Source organism: Phyllobates terribilis, unplaced genomic scaffold (genome assembly GCF_046119375.1).
Source record: "Phyllobates terribilis strain yellow unplaced genomic scaffold, ASM4611937v1 Scaffold_7__3_contigs__length_470593459, whole genome shotgun sequence".
In the NCBI taxonomy this organism is placed as follows: Eukaryota; Metazoa; Chordata; class Amphibia; order Anura; family Dendrobatidae; genus Phyllobates; species Phyllobates terribilis.
The window spans coordinates 131,889,630-131,909,465 of record NW_027362767.1 but is presented as its reverse complement, the minus strand read 5'-3'; the positions used below and the strand labels follow the sequence as shown (position 1 = coordinate 131,909,465).

Here is a 19,836-nt window from a genome sequence, read left to right as displayed (position 1 = left end):
GTGTTTTTGAACAAACTCTATGCGGGCTTTCATCTCTTTTGCACTGAGGAGAGGCTTCCGGCGGGCCACTCTGCCATAAAGACCCGACTAGTGGAGGGCTGCAGTGATAGTTGACTTTGTGGAACTTTCTCCCATCTCCCTACTGCATCTCTGGAGCTCAGCCACAGTGATCTTGGGGTACTTGTTTACCTCTCTCACCAAGGCTTTTCTCCCACGATCGCTCAGTTTGGCTGGACGGCCAGGTGTAGGAAGACTTCTGGTGGTCCCAAACTTCTTCTATTTAAGGATTATGGAGGCCACTGTGCTCATAGAACCTTGAGTAATGAAGAAATTCTTTGGTAACCTTGGCCAGATCTGTGCCTTGCCACAATTCTGTCTCTGAGCTCCTTGGGCAGTTCCTTTGAGCTCATGATACTCATTTGGTCTGACATGCACAGTGAGCTGTGAGGTCTTATATAGACAGGTGTGTGCCTTTCCAAATCAAGTCCTATCAGTTTAATTAAACACAGCTGGACTCCAATGAAGGAGTAGAATCATCTCAAGGAGGATCACAAGGAAATGGACAGCATGTGACTTAAATATGAGTGTCTGAGCAAAGGGTCTGAAGACTTATGGCCATGTGATATTTCAGGTTTTCTTTTTTAATACATTTGCAAACATTTCTACATTTCTGTTTTTTTCAGTCAAGATGGGGTGCAGAGTGTACTTTAATGAGAAAAAAAATGAACTTTTTAAAAATTACCAAATGGCTGCAATGAAACAAAGAGTGAAAAATTTAAAGGGGTCTGAATACTTTCCGTACCCACTGTAGCAGGAAAGCTATTGCTTTCTGGTGTCTGCTATAACATTTATGCAAACATTCTAACCCAATGCTCTGCTTGTTTTTTTTCTAGCTCTGTCTTTTATTCTGGTGATGTCACATTTAAAGGGAATCTGCCAGGTCAATTTTACCACTGAGTTAACATTACTAGGTTCCATATTTTTTTGTTGTTGTTGTTTTTTCCTTCGGTATTAACCAGATGTTTTAGACTAATTCATCATTTGTGATCTTTCAAAATGGCCCAACATGTTTGTACTATTATACCACTGGAGTACAAAATATTTCAGATTTTATTTTCGCGCAATTGAAGACGAACGTGCAACATTATAAAAAAATCATGCGACTTCTTGCCCTAAAGAGGCGGAAAATAGATAAAAGACAAAAAAAATAGAACATATTTGATTTTGCCCAAAATTTTTCAACTCGCATTTTGAAGAATTTGGCGTAAAAAAGTAAGTCATTTGTTTTAATTGGACAAGCCCTTTTAATTCATTATTTCAAAATGGTGAAAAATATTTTTTTGCGCAATTGTAGTCAATTGGAGTATAAACTGATATTTCATTGCACAGTTGAAGACTAATGTAAGACATTTTAAAGACTTTACAAAATGAGCTCCCCCAAAAAATAATAATTTTTGAAGTTGTGCCACTTCATCGAACATTTTGTTCCATTTTGATGCATTTGGGGGTCAAAATCCACCAATGCAAAAATAAAGTCAAGACAAAAGAAATTACTTAAAAACATGCAAGTGATGAATTGGAACTTCAGTGTTAATAATAAATTTCCTTTTGTTCATATTTTCTTCACAACCATGTGACCAGCCATTAACAATAAGCTATGTGAGACCTTACCCTTATGATGGCAGTGGATCCTATTGCCAGTAGGGCAACTATGCCGCCGGCTGTTAACAATAAGCTATGTGAAACCCTTCCCTTATGATGGTGGTGGGTCCTCTCATCGATAAGACAAACATGTGGGCGGCTGTTAATAAGCCATGTGGGACCCTACCCTTATGATGGCAGTGTGTTTTATTGCTGATAGGACAACCATGCGGCCAGCAATTAACAATAATCTATATGAGACCCTACCCTTATGATGGTGGTGGGCCTTCTTGCCTATAAGACTACTATGCGGCCAGCCATTAACAATAAGCTTTGTGGGACTCTACCCTTACAATGGCAGTGGGTCCTTTTACCGCTAGGACAACCATGCGGCCAGCCGTTAACAATAAGCTATGTGAGACCCTACCCTTATAATGGCTGTGGGTCCTATTGCCACAAGGACAACCATGCAGCCGGCAGTTAACAATAAGCTATGTGAGACCCTACCCTTATAATGGCTGTGGGTCCTATTGCCACAAGGACAACCATGCAGCCGGCAGTTAACAATAAGCTATGTGAGACCCTACCTTTATGATGGCGGTGGGTCCTCTTGCCTATAAGACGAGTATGCGACCAGCCATTAGCAATACGTTTTGTGGGACCCTACCCTTACAATAGCAGTGGATCTTCTGGCTTATAAGTCAATAATGTGACTGGCCGTTTACAATAAGCTTTGTGGGACCCTACCCTTAGGATGGCAGTGTGTCCTCTTGCCTATATGACAACAATGTGGCCGGCCGTTAACAATAAGGTTTGTTGGACCCTACCCTTACGATAGCAGTGGGTCCTCGTGCTGATAAGACAATCATGTGGCCGGCTGTTAACAATAAGCTATGTGGGACCCTACCCTTATGATGGTAGTGGGTGTAGCGCCGGCGTCCCTGCCTCCTGCTAGGCAGGGACGCTGTTCCCCTCACCTCTCTGCTCCGTGCCCGGCGTCCTCCCCCCGCTCTGCTGGCAGCGCGCGCTCCTTCCCGGCCACTGTGCTTAGGGCGCGCGCGCTCTCCCTCCCTCTTAAAGGGGCCGCGCGCGCCGTCCTAAGGAGTCCCCGGCCAATGGCCGGAGGACTTCAACATATATAAGGCACCTCCTCCAAAATGGAGGTGCCCGAGCAATGTTGTTGCACTGTTCACTACTCTGCTTCAGCCCTCAGGTCCCGTTGCCAGTTACCTGCCAGATTCCTGCCAGCTTGCTGTCTTATTCCTGCCTGATATTCTGCTACCTGCCTGCTAGCCTGAGGTCCGACGGTCTGCCTTACAACTCCTGTCAGTCTGTCTAAGGACCAGCTTGCCCGCTCACCTGGGAGCGCACATCAACTACCTGCCTGCTTGCCTGAGGTCCGACGGTCTGCCTTCCAACTCTTGTCAGTCTGTCTATGGACCAGCTTGCCCGCTCACCTGGGAGCGCACATCTGCTACCTGCCTGCTAGCCTACCTGGAGGCTCCGCCGTCACGTGCTGTGACCACCCGCCTGTCCAGAGACTTCTGCCCGCTCACCTGGGAGCGCTCATCTGCCGCCTGTCTGTTGGTCTTCCTGGAGGCTCCGCCGTCACATGCTGTGACCACCCGTTTATCCAGAGACTCTCGCCTGCTCACCTGGGAGCTCACGTCTACCATCAGCCGCCACAGGTCGTACCAACCCTTTACCCAGAGACTGCCCCGGTCACTTGCCGTGACCATCTGCCCGTTCACCCAGAGACTGCCCCGGTCACTTGCCGTGACCATCTGCCCGTTCATCCAGAGACTGCCCCGGTCACTTGCCGTGACCTCCTGCCCGTTCTTCTAGAGACTGTCCCGGTCACCTGCTGTGACTGCCTGCCTGGTCGCCACCCGCTCCCTTACAAGGACCGCCCCCTTGTATAGTAGCTCAGAGGTTCCATCTCCCAGACCCGTTACAGTTTGCTCGGGCCATGGAACCCGGTGGCACCCAAGCTCCCTCGCTCTCGGACCTGTGTCATGAACTGTCCCATCAGAGGTCCCAACAGGAGTCCATCCTGGGTCACCTGCGGAATGTCAATTCTCGCCTGGACACTCTGACTGCTCCGCCAGCAACCTCCGCCAGTGCCATGACTCGCAATCCGGCAGCTCCGCTGCCCACTAATACCATGGTATCCTACCCCGGACCCCGGCTTTCTGTACCTCCTCGCTTCGGAGGCGACTCCGCCCAGGCTCGGGGCTTCATAAATCAGTGCACCCTGCACTTTGAACTCCTGTCCCACCAGTTTAACTCCGACCGGGCCAAAATTGCCTTCATCATGTCCCATCTCACCGGGGAGGCCCTGGCCTGGCTAAATCCTCTATGGGAGAGAGGAGACCCCCTGGTGTCCGACTTGCCTGCCTTTCTCACGGCTTTCCGGAAAGTCTTCGACGAACCCGGACGGAAGACCTCATCCGCATCATCACTGCTACGCCTCCGTCAGGGAAGTCTCACCGTGGGCCAATATGCCATACGGTTCCTTACCCTTGCCTCGGAGCTGGCCTGGGATAACGACGCTCTGGTATCCGTCTTCTGGGAGGGTCTGTCCGGCCGTATTAAAGATGAACTTGCCGGTCGGGACATTCCTACCACTCTCGATGACCTAATAACTCTTGCCACCCGGATTGACCTACGGTTCCAGGAGCGTGCCAAAGAGGTCACCCGTGAGAGGAGGTTTCCACGTCTAGCTCCTACTTTTCAGAAATCCGTCTCTCCCCAGGTACACTCTCCTGAGCCTATGCAGGTCGACCAGACCAAGATGGTCAAAACCCGTCAGGACTTACGCCGTGCCGAGGGGAGCTGCTTCTACTGTGGCAGTAAGGAGCACCGGATCCGTGCCTGCCCGGAGAGGTCGGGAAACGCCTGTGTCTAGGTTCGCTCAGAGAGGTCGACCTAGACAAGAATAAATCCTCTCCATCTCTGCTGCTGTCAGTCTCAATCGTCTGCGGGGAGAACCGTTATTTCGAACTAGCCCAACTTGACTCTGGAGCAGCCGGGAATCTTATTTCACAGTCCCTGGTAGAGAAATACCGCATCCCCACCAAACCTCTGGCTGTACCCTTGTCTGTTGCTGCCGTGGATGGGGGTCTCTTACCACGCCCCATCCAACTCATCACCGAATCCATTACTCTGCAGGTGGGAATGCTGCATTCTGAGAGTATCTCCTTTCATGTTCTGCCTGGACTCTCTCACGCCCTCTTGCTAGGTCTACCTTGGCTCCAGAGACATGCACCCGTGCTTGACTGGCAGACCGGAGAAGTCCTTCGCTGGGGACAGGACTGCCATAAGACCTGTCTGGTTCCCGTCCATCCCGTCCGTCCTTCTCCTACCCCAGCTAATCTACCTGGACTTCCGATTCCTTATTGGTCTTATGCTGATGTCTTTAATAAAAAGGAGGCAGAGACACTACCCCCTCATAGACCATACGACTGCCCTATCGACCTGTTACCCGGTACTACTCCTCCCCGTGGGCGTATTTATCCATTATCCGCTGCTGAGACCCGGTCGATGTCCGAATATATTGAGGAGAATCTGGCCAGGGGATTCATCCGGAAATCTACCTCCCCGGCGGGAGCAGGCTTCTTTTTCGTCAAAAAGAAGGATGGCTCTCTCCGTCCCTGTATAGACTATAGAGGCCTTAACCAGATCACGGTGAAGAATAAGTACCCCCTTCCGCTCATTCCGGAGTTATTTGATCGTCTGAGGGGGGCTAGAATCTTCACCAAACTGGACCTCCGTGGGGCGTACAACCTGGTTCGTATCCGTCAGGGGGATGAATGGAAGACGGCATTCAACACCCGGGACGGCCACTATGAATATCTGGTAATGCCCTTTGGTCTCTGTAACGCTCCTGCCGTCTTTCAAGAGTTGGTCAATGACATCTTCCGGGACCTTCTCTACTCCTGCGTAGTGGTGTACCTGGACGACATCTTGGTCTTCTCTCCGGATCTCCAGACTCACCGGAGGGACGTTCGTCAGGTCCTGCTCAGGCTCAGGCAGAATCACCTCTTCGCTAAATACGAGAAGTGCCTCTTTGAGCAGACCTCGCTTCCGTTTTTAGGCTACATTATTTCTCAGACCGGCCTACGAATGGATCCAGAGAAACTGTCTGCCATCGAGAAATGGCCTCGACCGGAGGGGTTGAAGGCCATTCAGCGGTTCCTGGGCTTCGCCAACTACTACCGCCTCTTCATACCGCACTTCTCTTCCCGGACTGCCCCAATTTCCGCGCTCACCCGTAAGGGTACTAATCCCAAAGAGTGGCCGCCCGAAGCAGAGGAGGCCTTTCTTTCCTTAAAACAGGCCTTCTCTTCCGCCCCGGTGCTGCATGGCCCGGACGGCAACAAGCAGTTCTTCCTGGAAGTTGACGCCTCCTCCTCTGGAGCCGGAGCGGTACTTACTCAAAAATCATCTTCCGGGAGGATGGTAACTTGCGGCTTCTTCTCTAAACTCTTCTCCTCCTCAGAGCGCAATTATTCCATAGGAGACCGAGAGTTATTGGCCATCAAACTGGCATTGGAGGAGTGGCGTTACCTGCTCGAGGGGGCTCTTCACCCGGTAATAATTTACACTGACCACAAGAACTTGGCTTACCTCCAGCATGCCCAGAGACTTAACCCGCGCCAAGCCCGGTGGTCCTTGTTTTTTGCTCGCTTTGATTTTGTTCTTCATTTTCGCCCGGCTGACAAAAACGTCAAGGCGGACGCCTTGTCTCGATCCTTTCTGGTGTCTGATCTCGAGGAAGATCCGAAACACATCATCGATCCCGCTAGAGTAATGCAGGTGGCTCCCGTGAGTCTAAATCGTCTCCCTCCCGGAAAGACGTTCGTATCAGTACCTGATCGGGAGAAGATCCTTCACTGGGGTCACTCGTCTAAACTGGCTGGCCACGCCGGTCAGAAAAAGACCCTCCAGCTTATTACCCGGCACTACTGGTGGCCTACCCTGCACAAGGACGTAATAGACTTTGTTTCTGCCTGTGTGTCCTGCGCCCGCAACAAGGTTCCGAGACATCTGCCAGCCGGTCGCCTCCTTCCGCTTTCTGTACCTGCTGCCCCCTGGCAGCATATAGCAATGGACTTTATAACTGACCTCCCAGTCTCTGCCGGTTGTACGGTCATTTGGGTGGTCGCTGACCGCTTCTCCAAGATGGCTCATTTCGTTCCCCTGCCAGGCCTCCCGTCTGCACCCGAGCTAGCTAAAGACTTTATTCGTCACATCTTTCGTCTTCATGGCCTGCCCCTCCACATCGTGTCGGATCGTGGGGTACAGTTCACCTCACGCTTCTGGAGAGCCACTTGTAAACTGCTAGACGTCACCCTGGACTTCTCTTCCGCTTACCACCCACAGTCCAATGGTCAAGTGGAGCGGATCAATCAGAACCTGACCAGTTACCTCCGGCACTTCGTTAATGCCCATCATTCAGACTGGGTGGATCTCCTACCATGGGCCGAGTTCTCTTATAACAATCACGAGAGCGAATCCTCCTCCAAATCCCCGTTTTTTGTAGTCTTCGGTCAGCATCCTCGGATTCCTTTTCCTGTCTCCACCTCTGTGGACAACCCGGCTGCGGAATCTCTCGTTAGCAAATTTTCCTCCATTTGGGAGAGTACCCGATCCGCACTTCTTCAGTCGTCCGAACGGATGAAAAGACACGCTGACAAAAAACGCCTGGATCCTCCACAATTTCGTCCTGGAGATAAAGTCTGGCTCTCATCTAAATATGTCCGACTCAAGATACCTTCTTACAAGTTAGGGCCTCGGTTCATCGGTCCTCTGGAGGTCATCAGTCAGATCAACCCGGTGGCCTATAAATTGAAACTCCCGGCCAACTTACGGATCCCTAACTCCTTCCATGTATCTCTCCTCAAACCTGTGGTACTTAACTCTTTTTCCAAGTCTACAGGTACGCCTCCTGCTCCGGTTTCTGCTGAGGACGAGTTTGAGGTAGAGAACATTCTTGCCACCAAAAGGGTAAGAGGAAAGACCTTTTTTCTAGTAGATTGGAAAGGGTTTGGTCCTGAGGAGAGAACGTGGGAGCCCCTGGAGAACATCCATGCCCCGCTCATCCTTGCTAAATTTCTGTCTGGCCTAAAAAAGGGGGGGCCTAAAGGGGGGGGTACTGTAGCGCCGGCGTCCCTGCCTCCTGCTAGGCAGGGACGCTGTTCCCCTCACCTCTCTGCTCCGTGCCCGGCGTCCTCCCCCCGCTCTGCTGGCAGCGCGCGCTCCTTCCCGGCCACTGTGCTTAGGGCGCGCGCGCGCGCTCTCCCTCCCTCTTAAAGGGGCCGCGCACGCCGTCCTAAGGAGTCCCCGGCCAATGGCCGGAGGACTTCACCATATATAAGGCACCTCCTCCAAAATGGAGGTGCCCGAGCAATGTTGTTGCACTGTTCACTACTCTGCTTCAGCCCTCAGGTCCCGTTGCCAGTTACCTGCCAGATACCTGCCAGATTCCTGCCAGCTTGCTGTCTTATTCCTGCCTGATATTCTGCTACCTGCCTGCTAGCCTGAGGTCCGACGGTCTGCCTTACAACTCCTGTCAGTCTGTCTAAGGACCAGCTTGCCCGCTCACCTGGGAGCGCACATCAACTACCTGCCTGCTTGCCTGAGGTCCGACGGTCTGCCTTCCAACTCTTGTCAGTCTGTCTATGGACCAGCTTGCCCGCTCACCTGGGAGCGCACATCTGCTACCTGCCTGCTAGCCTACCTGGAGGCTCCGCCGTCACGTGCTGTGACCACCCGCCTGTCCAGAGACTTCTGCCCGCTCACCTGGGAGCGCTCATCTGCCGCCTGTCTGTTGGTCTTCCTGGAGGCTCCGCCGTCACATGCTGTGACCACCCGTTTATCCAGAGACTCTCGCCTGCTCACCTGGGAGCTCACGTCTACCATCAGCCGCCACAGGTCGTACCAACCCTTTACCCAGAGACTGCCCCGGTCACTTGCCGTGACCATCTGCCCGTTCACCCAGAGACTGCCCCGGTCACTTGCCGTGACTATCTGCCCGTTCATCCAGAGACTGCCCCGGTCACTTGCCGTGACCTCCTGCCCGTTCTTCTAGAGACTGTCCCGGTCACCTGCTGTGACTGCCTGCCTGGTCGCCACCCGCTCCCTTACAAGGACCGCCCCCTTGTATAGTAGCTCAGAGGTTCCGTCTCCCAGACCCGTTACAGTGGGTCCTCTTGCCAATAAGACTATGATACGACTAGCTGTTAATAATAAGCCACGTGGGACCCTACTCTTATGATGGCGGTGGGTCTTCTTGCCGCTAGGACAGCCATGAGGCCGGCCGTTAATAATAAGCCATGTAAGACCTTACCCTTATGATGGCAGTGGGTCCTCTTTCCGATAAGAAAACCATGCAGCCGGCTGATAATAATAAGCCATGTGGGACCCTACCCTTATGATGGCGGTGGGTCCTCTTGCCGCTAGGACAACCATGCGGCCGGCTGTTAATAGTAAGCCATGTAAGACCTTACCCTTATAATGGCAGTGGGTTCTCTTTCCGAGAAGACAACCATGCGGCCGGCTGATAATAATAAGCCATGTGGGACTCTACCCTTATGATGGCAGTGGGTCTTCTTGCCGATAAGACAATCATGCGGCCGGTTGTTAATAATAAGCCATGTGGGACCCTACCCTTACGATGGCGGTGGCTCCTCTTGCCGATAAGACAATCATGCGGCCGGCTGATAATAATAAGCCATGTGGGATCCTACCCTTACGATGGCAGTGGGTCTTCTTGCCGATAAGACAACCATGCGGCCGGCTGTTAATAATAAGCCATATGGGACCCTACCCTTCTGATGGCGGTGGCTCCTCTTGCCGATAGGACTCCGGTTGAGCTGCACATGTCCTCAGGTGGTCCGAGTGCTGTGTTATGTTTACTGACAACATCTAACATTTACTATATTACTATTTTTTATTGTACTACATCCTCCGGGGTTGTAGATTTTTTATGCATTATGTATTATGTTCAGGGAGAAAAGGATGTTGTTTTTCTCTTTCTGGCAGTTTGGTAACTTTTGCAGTCTTTCGAAGGGTTGTACCGGGTGAATGATACAAGTGCAGGAGGCTGGGGGGAGCCTGGCAGTGTTGGGGGAGGACGAGGCATTGCGTGAGTGAGGCAGCGGATAGCAGGGCTGTGTGTGTTTTGTGGCTGCAGTGCCCTCCCTGTTTATATCGCTTTCTATATTTAGTGTCTGAGTCATGAGATATTTCACTACCCACAATTCACCTCTAGCACCTGACTTCTGCCTTTTTTTTATGCATTTCCAGCAAGCAGAATTAAAGACACCCTAAGGACATTGAATTGGTTTCGTGGCCTTTTTTTTTTCCTCTTATGTAAACACTTGCGGCACGTCAAGACTTTTACAAAGACTCAGAAAAAGGTTTCGCAGTAACAAAAACACTTCTTGGAAACTTTAAAAGGCGATTGTCCAGTCTTGTTTAAATAAAGCTTGTTCTTGTGTAAAGAAAAGTTTTTCAACTTTCTGACAACTTTTCTTCAAGATAATATTTATACTTAAATGACAAACCCAACCTGCCTTAGTTCTTAGTTGGTAAGATAGGGTTAAAGGGAACGTGTCAAAAGAAAATGACCGTACCTTTTGTTTAAATCAAGTTTTTGTGTTACATACATTTTAAAATTTTTACTTTATTTTTTGATATTTCTATTTGTATAAAAAAATAGTAATCTACCAATTTTCACACTGGCCACTGGGGCTATTTTAGACTCATACTTCCTTTCCTTACAGGAAGAGTTTTCAGCAGGCTCATTATCACCAGAGGCAGGATTAGGGTAGGTTTACGCAAGCATATTGTTAGTTTGAGTGCTGTTAGTGAAAAAACAACTATTGTTATTCAATGGGGCAGTGCAGATGAGTGGTTTTTTTTCTACGTGTGAAAAAAATCACAGCATGTTCTAGTTTCTTCCATATGTCAGATATGTCGCCCATTTAAGTCTATGGGTGCCCAAAAAAATCAGATTCCATAAAGAGCCACCAGAGCATCCAATTTTCACAGAAACATTGCAATTCTTTAACATAGGTAACTGTATTTACATTTTTGCTGCATAAATCCTATAAACAAATTGTCTCTTCAGAGAGGAAGAGGACCAGAACTCTAGTGCCACCTACAGGAAGAAGCGATCCTAAAAGTCAATAGTGACCCTTTAACGAACCTTATCATGTGACTTAGGATATAAGCCAGAACCAGAAACTCAATTTGCAACACTGTGTTTCGGGGTACTGCCCCTCGTCAGTGCAAAGGGTGAGTTCTGGTTTGGCTGAGTGAGAGGTGTCAGATCGTTATCTAAGGGGAAACATTTCTCCTTGCGGAGCGCGACATGTTAAGCACGTCAAGGTGAGGAGACTTTTAAATCCTATAAGGACATACGATTTGCACCCTATCCTCCATTATGTAGTAATGTCCCCCATATTGGGCTCCTTCCTGGTATATATGTACCCCTTCCTGGTATGTATGTCCTCCATCCTGGTACCTAAGTTCCCCATCCTGGCCCCATCCTGGTATATATGACCTCCAACTTGATATATATGTTCCCCATCCTTGGCCCTATTCTGTTATATATGTTCCCCAACTTGGTATATATATATATGTCCCCTATCCTGTGCAAATCCTAGTATATATCCCCCAAACTGGTATATATGTCCCTTATCCTTGGCCCCATCCTGGTATATATAGCCCCTATCCTGGTATATATCTCCCTTATCCTGGACCCATCCGGGTATAAATCCCCCATCCTGGTATACAGTTATATGAAAAAGTTTGGGCACCCCTATTAATCTTAAGCTTAATGTTTTCTTAAAATTGGTGTTTTTGCAACAGCTATTTAAGTTTGATATATGTAATAACTGTTGGACACAGTAATGTTTCTGCCTTGAAATGAGGTTTATTGTACTAACAGAAAATGTGCAATCTGCATTCAAACTAAATTTGACAGGTGCATAAGTATGGGCACCTCACCAGAAAAGTGACATTAATATTTAGTAGATCCTACTTTGGCAAAAATAACAGCCTCTAGTCGCTTCCTGTAGCTTTTAATGAGTTCCTGGATCCTGGATGAAAGTATTTTTGACCATTCCTCTTTACAAAACAATTCCAGTTCAGTTAAGTTTGATGGTCGCCGAGCATGGACAGCCCTCTTCAAATGATCCCACAGATGTTCAATGATATTCAGGTCTGGGGACTGGGATGGCCATTCCAGAACATTGTAATTGTTCCTCTGCATGAATGCCTGAGTAGATTTGGAGCGGTGTTTTGGATCATTGTCTTGCTGAAAGATCCATCCCCTGCGTAACTTCAACTTTATCACTGATTCTTGAACATTATTGTCAAGAATCTGCTGATACTGAGTGGAATCCATGCGTCCCTCAACTTTAACAAGATTCCCGGTGCCGGCATTGGCCACACAGCCCCAAAGCATGATGGAACCTCCACCAAATGTTACTGTGGGTAGCAAATGTTTTTCTTGGAATGGTGTGGTTTTTTTACGCCATGCATAACGCCTTTTTGTATGACCAAACAACTCAATCTTGGTTTCATCAGTCCACAGGACCTTCTTCCAAAAAGAAATTGGCTTCTCCAAATGTGCTTTTGCATACCTCAGCCGACTCTGTTTGTGGCGTGCTTGCAGAAACGGCTTCTTTCGCATCACTCTCCCATACAGCTTCTCCTTGTGCAAAGTGCGTTGTATAGTTGACCGATGCACAGTGACACCATCTGCAGCAAGTTGATGCTGCAGCTCTCTGGAGGTGGTCTGAGGATTGTCCTTGACTGATCTCACCATTCTTCTTCTCTGCCTTTCTGATGTTTTTCTTGGCCTGACACTTCTGCCCTTAACAAGAACTGTCCCTGTGTTCTTCCATTTCATTACTATGTTCCTCACAGTGGAAACTGACAGGTTAAATCTCTGAGACAGCTTTTTGTATCCTTCCCCTGAACAACTATGTTGAATAATCTTTGTTTTCAGATCATTTGACAGTTGTTTTGAGGAGCCCATGATGCCACTGTTCAGAGGAGATTCAAACAGGAGAACAACTTGCAAGTGGCCACTTTAAGTAGCTTTTCTCATGATTGCATACACCTGGCTATGAAGTTCAAAGCTCAATGAGGTTACAAAACCAAAAAAAGTGCTTTAGTAAGTCAGCAAAAAGTAGGTAGGAGTATTTAAAACAAGAAAATGATAAGGGTGCCCATACTTATGCACCTGTCAAATTTAGTTTGAATGCAGATTGCACATTTTCTGTTAGTACAATAAACCTCATTTCAAGGCAGAAACATTACTGTGTCCAACAGTTATTACATATATCAAACTAAAATAGCTGTTGCAAAAACACCAATTTTAAGAAAACATTAAGCTTAAGATTAATAGGGGTGCCCAAACTTTTTCATATAACTGTATATGTCCCTTATCCTTGGCCCTATCCTGGTATATATAGCCCCAATCCTGGTATATATGTCCCTTATCCTGGGCCCATCCTGGTATATATAGCCCCTATCCTCGTATATAGGTCCCTTATCCTGGGCCCATCTAGGTATAAATCCACCATCCTGGTATATACTGTATGTCCCTTATCCTTGGCCCCATCTTGTTATATATAGGCCCTATCCTGGTATATATGTCCTTTATCCTGGGCCCCATCCTGGTATATATGTCCTTTATCCTGGGCCCCATCCTGGTATATATGTCCCTTATCCTGGGCCCATCCGGGTATAAATCCCCCATCCTGGTATATATGTTCCCCATGCTGGTATATGTCCCCCATTCTGCCACTGTTCTTTAATGCATAGAAAAAATAAAGAATTATACTCACCTTCTCTCCGCTCCCCCGCCGCGTGGCGTCCTCTTCTGAAGCCGGCAGCTGACTTCAGCGTGCAAGCGACGGGGGCGCATGATGTCACTGCCCTACGCCCCCAGTCACGTGCACACCGACGTCAGCTGCTGGCCTGTTGATTAGTCGGCAGCGTGTATTGTAGCGCAAGGACCCGGTGGGTCTCTGTGCTGCAATACACTTCAGCTAAATGTGCATCCGTGGATGCAAATCCAGTAGAAGTTTGCGCTGGCTTTGGTGGGTCCCACACTCGCACGGAGCCGTCACAGTCGCGACCTCTGCTACCTGTCATGAAAGGTGTGGGAAAGACTTAGTGCAACACAAAGGGAAGAGGGAAAGGGGGCCCAGACTCTAGGGAAAGGGGGAAGTGGAGACCTCCTAGGCTGATCCAGTAACATCCCTGTATTGGCTCTTCACCAATCGCTGCACTTTCCCTGGCGTTCGGCCCTGGCTAGGGAAGGGAGGAGGATGAGCGCTAATTGATCCCTATTGACAACTAAAAACAACAAGGGGGAACAAACATGGGAAGATAGCTTAGCTTTTAGTCGTCTTCACAGAGTTGAACACCCGTCCTCATAGAACCAGAGAGGAAGAAGTAAATCACTTGCTCCGAGCCTTCACAAGGGGTAATGTGAGTATCGCCTTCACTGCCTTCTTACTGACAGCAGGTATTTATACACCCGGGCTAGGGTGTTAATTAGCAAGAGGAAGGTAGCCGATGGGTCCTAGAGAGACCGCCTCTAAGAAGGTGTCTGTAATGCCAAACGAAGAGATCTCCTGCAACCAACTGCAGGGCGACTGTCTTTCACTTCTCACACACCCGTGACACTACCGCTATCTTTACGCCCCTGCTCAATGTCACAGCTGACCCTGCTCCCCCTCACTTTACAGTGACCTTTGCACATGCTCATTAGATGTTTCTGTTAAAAAAATGAAGTCAGAGCCTGTTCATTACAGCTAATGTCCATGTGCATTTCCTGAGGCAACAGGAAGCTAGTCTAAACAAAGCCCCAGTGACCATTGTTTAAATTGCAAGATTACTAATCTTTATTTTTAACACAGATTGTGCTATGCAAAAAAAACGTAAGTTTTTTTTTATAAAATACATTTAACTCAAAACCCGATTTAAACAATAAGTGATGTTTTTTAGACACATTTCCTTAGGATAAAAAAATGGAACATTATTAACACAGCAAAACAGGGTAGCAGTGTTTACCTGCCCAAGTCTCAGAACTAATGCAGGATGCAGCAAACCCATATAATAAAGATGGCGGCAACACACTGCTGCCCTTTTTTGCTGTGTTAATACTTGAATTTTGGGGGGAATTCTAATTCTACCTACTGTGGCTTTGTTTTAATTTTAACCAAAGGGAACACCCAAAACCAAACATTCACTTTGGGTATAGTTTACTTAAACCCCACTACTTTTCAGTCTTCATATTTGCTGGGATTGTTTTAAAAAAAATGATGTCTCCATAGCCCTCCCACACACAGTATGATGTCCCCATAGCCCTCCCACACACAGTATGATGTCCCCATAGCCTTCCCACACACAGTATGATGTCCCCATAGCCTTCCCACACACAGTATGATGTCCCCATAGCCCTCCCACACACATTATGATGTCCCCATAGCCCTCCCACACACAATATGATGTCCCCATAGCCCTCCCACACACAGTATAATGTCCCACAGCTCTGGGACACACAGTATGATGTCCCCATAACCCTTCCACACACAGTATGATGTCCCACAGCCCCGGGACACAAGGTATGATGTCCCCATAGCCCTCCCACACATAATATGATGTCCCCATAGCCCTCCCACACACAGTATGATGTCCCCATAGCCATCCCACACACAGTATGATGTCCCCATAGCCCTCCCACACACAGTATGATGTCCCCATAGCCCTCCCACACACAATATGATGTCCCCATAGCCCTCTCACACACAGTATAATGTCCCACAGCCCTGGGACACACGGTATGATATTCCATAGCCATCCCACATGCAGTATGATGTCCCACAGCCCTGGGACACACGATATGATGTCCCCATAGCCCTCCCACATGCATTATGATGTCCCACAGCCCTGGGACACACAATATGATGTCCCCATAGCCCTTCCACTCGCAGTATGATGTCCCACATCCCTGGGACACACGGTAGGATGTCCCCATAGCCCTCCCACACGCAGTATGATGTCCCACAGCCCTGGGACACACGGTATGATGTCCCCATAGCCCTTCCACATGCAGTATGATGTCCCACAGCCCTGGGACACATGGTATGATGTCCCATAGCCCTCCCACACCTAGTATGATGTCCCCACAGTCCCCCAACACAGTATGATGCCCCTACAGCTCCCCAACATAGTATGATGGCCCCACAACTCCCCACACAGTATAATGGCTCTCACAGTCCCTCATGCACATTTTAATGTTCGTCACAGTCCCCACACACAAGAAATTCCCCGTATATATTAACCAGGCATTAGTTCAGTATTAAAAAAAAGAATACCTATATAGAAATGTGCAAGGCTCAAAAGCAATAAAAATATATTCTTTATTGGATAACATAATAATTGAAAACATAAAAATAGACATACAAAAGTCATAGATAAAAAATACTAAAGGTAAGCAAGTGATAATGACAATGCTTTCTTGTGTGAATTCTACAAATCAATACAGCGTTATATTATGTACAATCACAGTATTAATGACGGAAACTCAAAAAGTACAAGCAAAAATAGCCAGGGCTGTATAAATTAAGGTCTGTAAAGACAAATACAGGTAAACAGGGAGAGAGTAATATCATATAAAAGTTCACATAATGATAATAATGTACAGTGGCATGGTACACTTTACCTATCAAAGAAAACACATCTGATGCGCGTTTCGCATCAAGCTTCATCAGGTTTCAATTTTTAATATTCACATGTGTACAGACTGGCTCTTAGAAGCCGTTATCACTCTTGACAGCAGAATTTAAGAAGTTGGATATTGAATGTGTTCCCATCCACCCTGAAATAGTATTGTGTGGTGCCAATATCACTGTCATGGCAGCTTGTCTTCAAAGTTTATGCCTGTAGGAAGCCCAGATGGTGGAACAGTAACTTTATAATACACTGAAATATTACAGTAGTGCAGTGTATTATACAAATGATCCCTTTTTCAAGATAAAAAACATATATATTAAAAATAAAAAAATATAAAACTTCATATCACCATCCTGTTCCTGGAAAATAAATAAGTTTGCATGACTATCCAAACTAACAGAATAACACAATATTTATCCTATTTGGTAAGTGGCGAAACAAACAAAAAAAATATATATGTGTACCGCAAAAAAACGGTTGAGCAAAAGATAAAAAAGTTATAGCTTTTAAAAGGCAAGGAGGAAAAACTAAGAGGGGCCCACTGAGACTTTGTTGCCTACGGGCCCGTATAATCCTGGAGCCTCTTTCTCACTACAATCGTTGTACTCCTTTAATAAGTTATGTACAGTGATATCATTCTTAATTTTCTGTTTACAGGAAAAATCCTAAATCTCCCGCGTCTGTAATGTATACTCACAAGTCTGCAGGTCTTGCTTAATGATTTATCTGGTTACTCAGTAACTGGCGGATTTCCTGTCTAGGACGTGAATGACAAAGCATGTTTTTGTTTTGACCTTCGATGATTTCCTAATACTTTTTTCTAAGAAACAACTAGTGATAATAATAAAACACAAAGTCCGTAAATTAGCTGGTCTGAACATCACACGTCAGCGGAGGTGGGAGGAAAAGTGTCGGTCAAGGAATTATCTTTATTGAACAATCAGTAGTTTGGAAATTTGTTGCTAGTCTGATGAGCATTTTGATCAGGACGATCCTCGCCGCTTCCACTTTATCAGCATTCTGCCAGCACTGTAGGAGCTGGAACTTCCTTTCCATCACTTCCTAGTATGTATTGTTGCTGGACTGAACTGTAGGTGGCCTTCCGTTTTGCCCACTTTTTTGGTTTGCTGCATTTTCGACAAGCATCTAAACAGAAAAAAAGCACTTGTAGACTAGATACGTGTTTATAGCAGTAACTTATAGTACAGACTTTATCCTTTGACTTACTCGTATAAAAGGTTGTTTAGTATGTATAGCCTCCATAATAGAGATCTCACAATGTATCCATTACATGAAGACGCTGTATTGTCGGGGCGATGCTGGCGTGAAGCGGTGGAGGATGGTTATGTTTTCATACTGTTTTGCTGCCTCAGCAGTATGGTTTCAGTTAAAGATTAACCCTGTGACCCGCACAGTGTAAAATCACTTACAGATGGATCACTCCTCACCCTGCAGCCTGGGATTGTCAGTAAAGTCTGCAGCTGTGGACCTGAGATATTCCCTCATTTATCTAATAAAAGAGTCTTTTACTTCAGACTCCTCGGCTTAGCGGAGACAAGATGTTGGTTAAATGAGCGAAGAAAGGGAAAAGCTTCCTGACTGTGCAGACGGCGGTATCTTTGGTGCATGTCTTCAATCCCATAATGTCCCTTGCACATGGCGCCTGGATGGTGGCGCACGTGGCGCCTGGATGGTGGCGCACGTGGCGCCTGGATGGTGGCGCACGTGGCGCCTGGATGGTGGCGCACGTGGCGCCTGGATGGTGGCGCACATGGCGCCTGGATGGTGGCGCACATGGCGCCTGGATGGTGGCGCACATGGCGCCTGGATGGTGGTGCACATGGGGCCTGGATGGTGGCGCACATGGCGCCTGGATGGTGGTGCACATGGCGCCTGGATGGTGGTGCACACAGCCGCTATGACTTTATCTGCAGCACTCTGCTTCTAGGGACATTATTTTTTTTAAGGTCACATTCACATGTTCAGTAATTCTAAGCCAAAACCAGATGAGGAACAATCAGAGGAAAAGTATAATAGAAACAAGTCACCAATTCTGCATTTATCACCCACTCCTGGTTTTGGCTTATAAATACTGATGTGAAATACTGACCAAATACTGAATGTGTGAACGTGGCCTAATATGGTGTTCAGTTTTTTTACGTGGCAGGATATTTTCTGCCTTTGAGTGCCATTTTATAGCTTCTTATAATGTAACAATTTTACAACCATATGCATGATGCCAGATACATGCCACATAAACGCTAGTCACATACTAGACACGTGCCACATAAACGCTAGTCACATACTAGACACGTGCCACATAAACGCTAGTCACATACTAGACACGTGCCACATAAACGCTAGTCACATACTAGACACGTGCCACATAAACGCTAGTCACATACTAGACACGTGCCACATAAACGCTAGTCACATACTAGACACGTGCCACATAAACGCTAGTCACATACTAGACACGTGCCACATAAACGCTAGTCACATACTAGACACGTGCCACATAAACGCTAGTCACATACTAGATACGTGCCACATAAACGCTAGTCACATGCTAGACACATGCCACATAAACGCTAGTCACATACTAGATACGTGCCACATAAACGCTAGTCACATACTAGACACACGCCACATAAACGCTAGTCACATACTAGACACACGCCACATAAACGCTAGTCACATACTAGACACATGCCACATAAACGCTAGTCACAAACTAGACACATGCCACATAAACGCTAGTCACATACTAGACACGTGCCACATAAACGCTAGTCACATACTAGACACGTGCCACATAAACGCTAGTCACATACTAGACACGTGCCACATAAAAGCTAGTCACATACTAGACACATGCCACATAAACACATGCCACATAAACGCTAGTCACATGCTAGACACATGCCACATAAACGCTAGTCACATGCTAGACACATGCCACATAAACGCTAGTCACATACTAGACACATGCCACATAAACGCTAGTCACATACTAGACACATGCCACATAAACGCTAGTCACATACTAGACACATGCCACATAAACGCTAGTCACATACTAGACACATGCCACATAAACGCTAGTCACATACTAGACACGTGGCACATAAACGCTAGCCACATACTAGACACATGGCACATAAACACCAGTCACATACTAGACACATGCCACATAAACGCTAGTCACATACTAGACACATGCCACATAAACGCTAGCCACATGCTAGACACATGCCACATAAACGCTAGTCACATGCTAGACACATGCCACATAAACGCTAGTCACATACTAGACACATGCCACATAAACGCTAGTCACATACTAGACACATGCCACATAAACGCTAGTCACATACTAGACACATGGCACATAAACACCAGTCACATACTAGACACGTGCCACATAAA

At 47.3% G+C, this 19,836-nt stretch overlaps 1 protein-coding gene and 1 long non-coding RNA gene across 4 annotated transcripts in view; one reads left to right on the top strand and one right to left on the bottom strand.

The window, feature by feature from the left end:
- BMF (Bcl2 modifying factor) overlaps positions 1–19,836 on the top strand; it is a 64,499-nt gene that overhangs the window by 30,287 nt on the left and 14,376 nt on the right. The gene's annotated exons all lie outside the window — the stretch shown is intronic.
- Positions 16,076–17,890, bottom strand: LOC141153912 (uncharacterized). Its single transcript, XR_012247366.1, has 2 exons — positions 17,635–17,890; positions 16,076–17,553 (listed from the first exon to the last, which is right to left on the bottom strand). It is a non-coding gene; the product is annotated as an uncharacterized lncRNA (long non-coding RNA).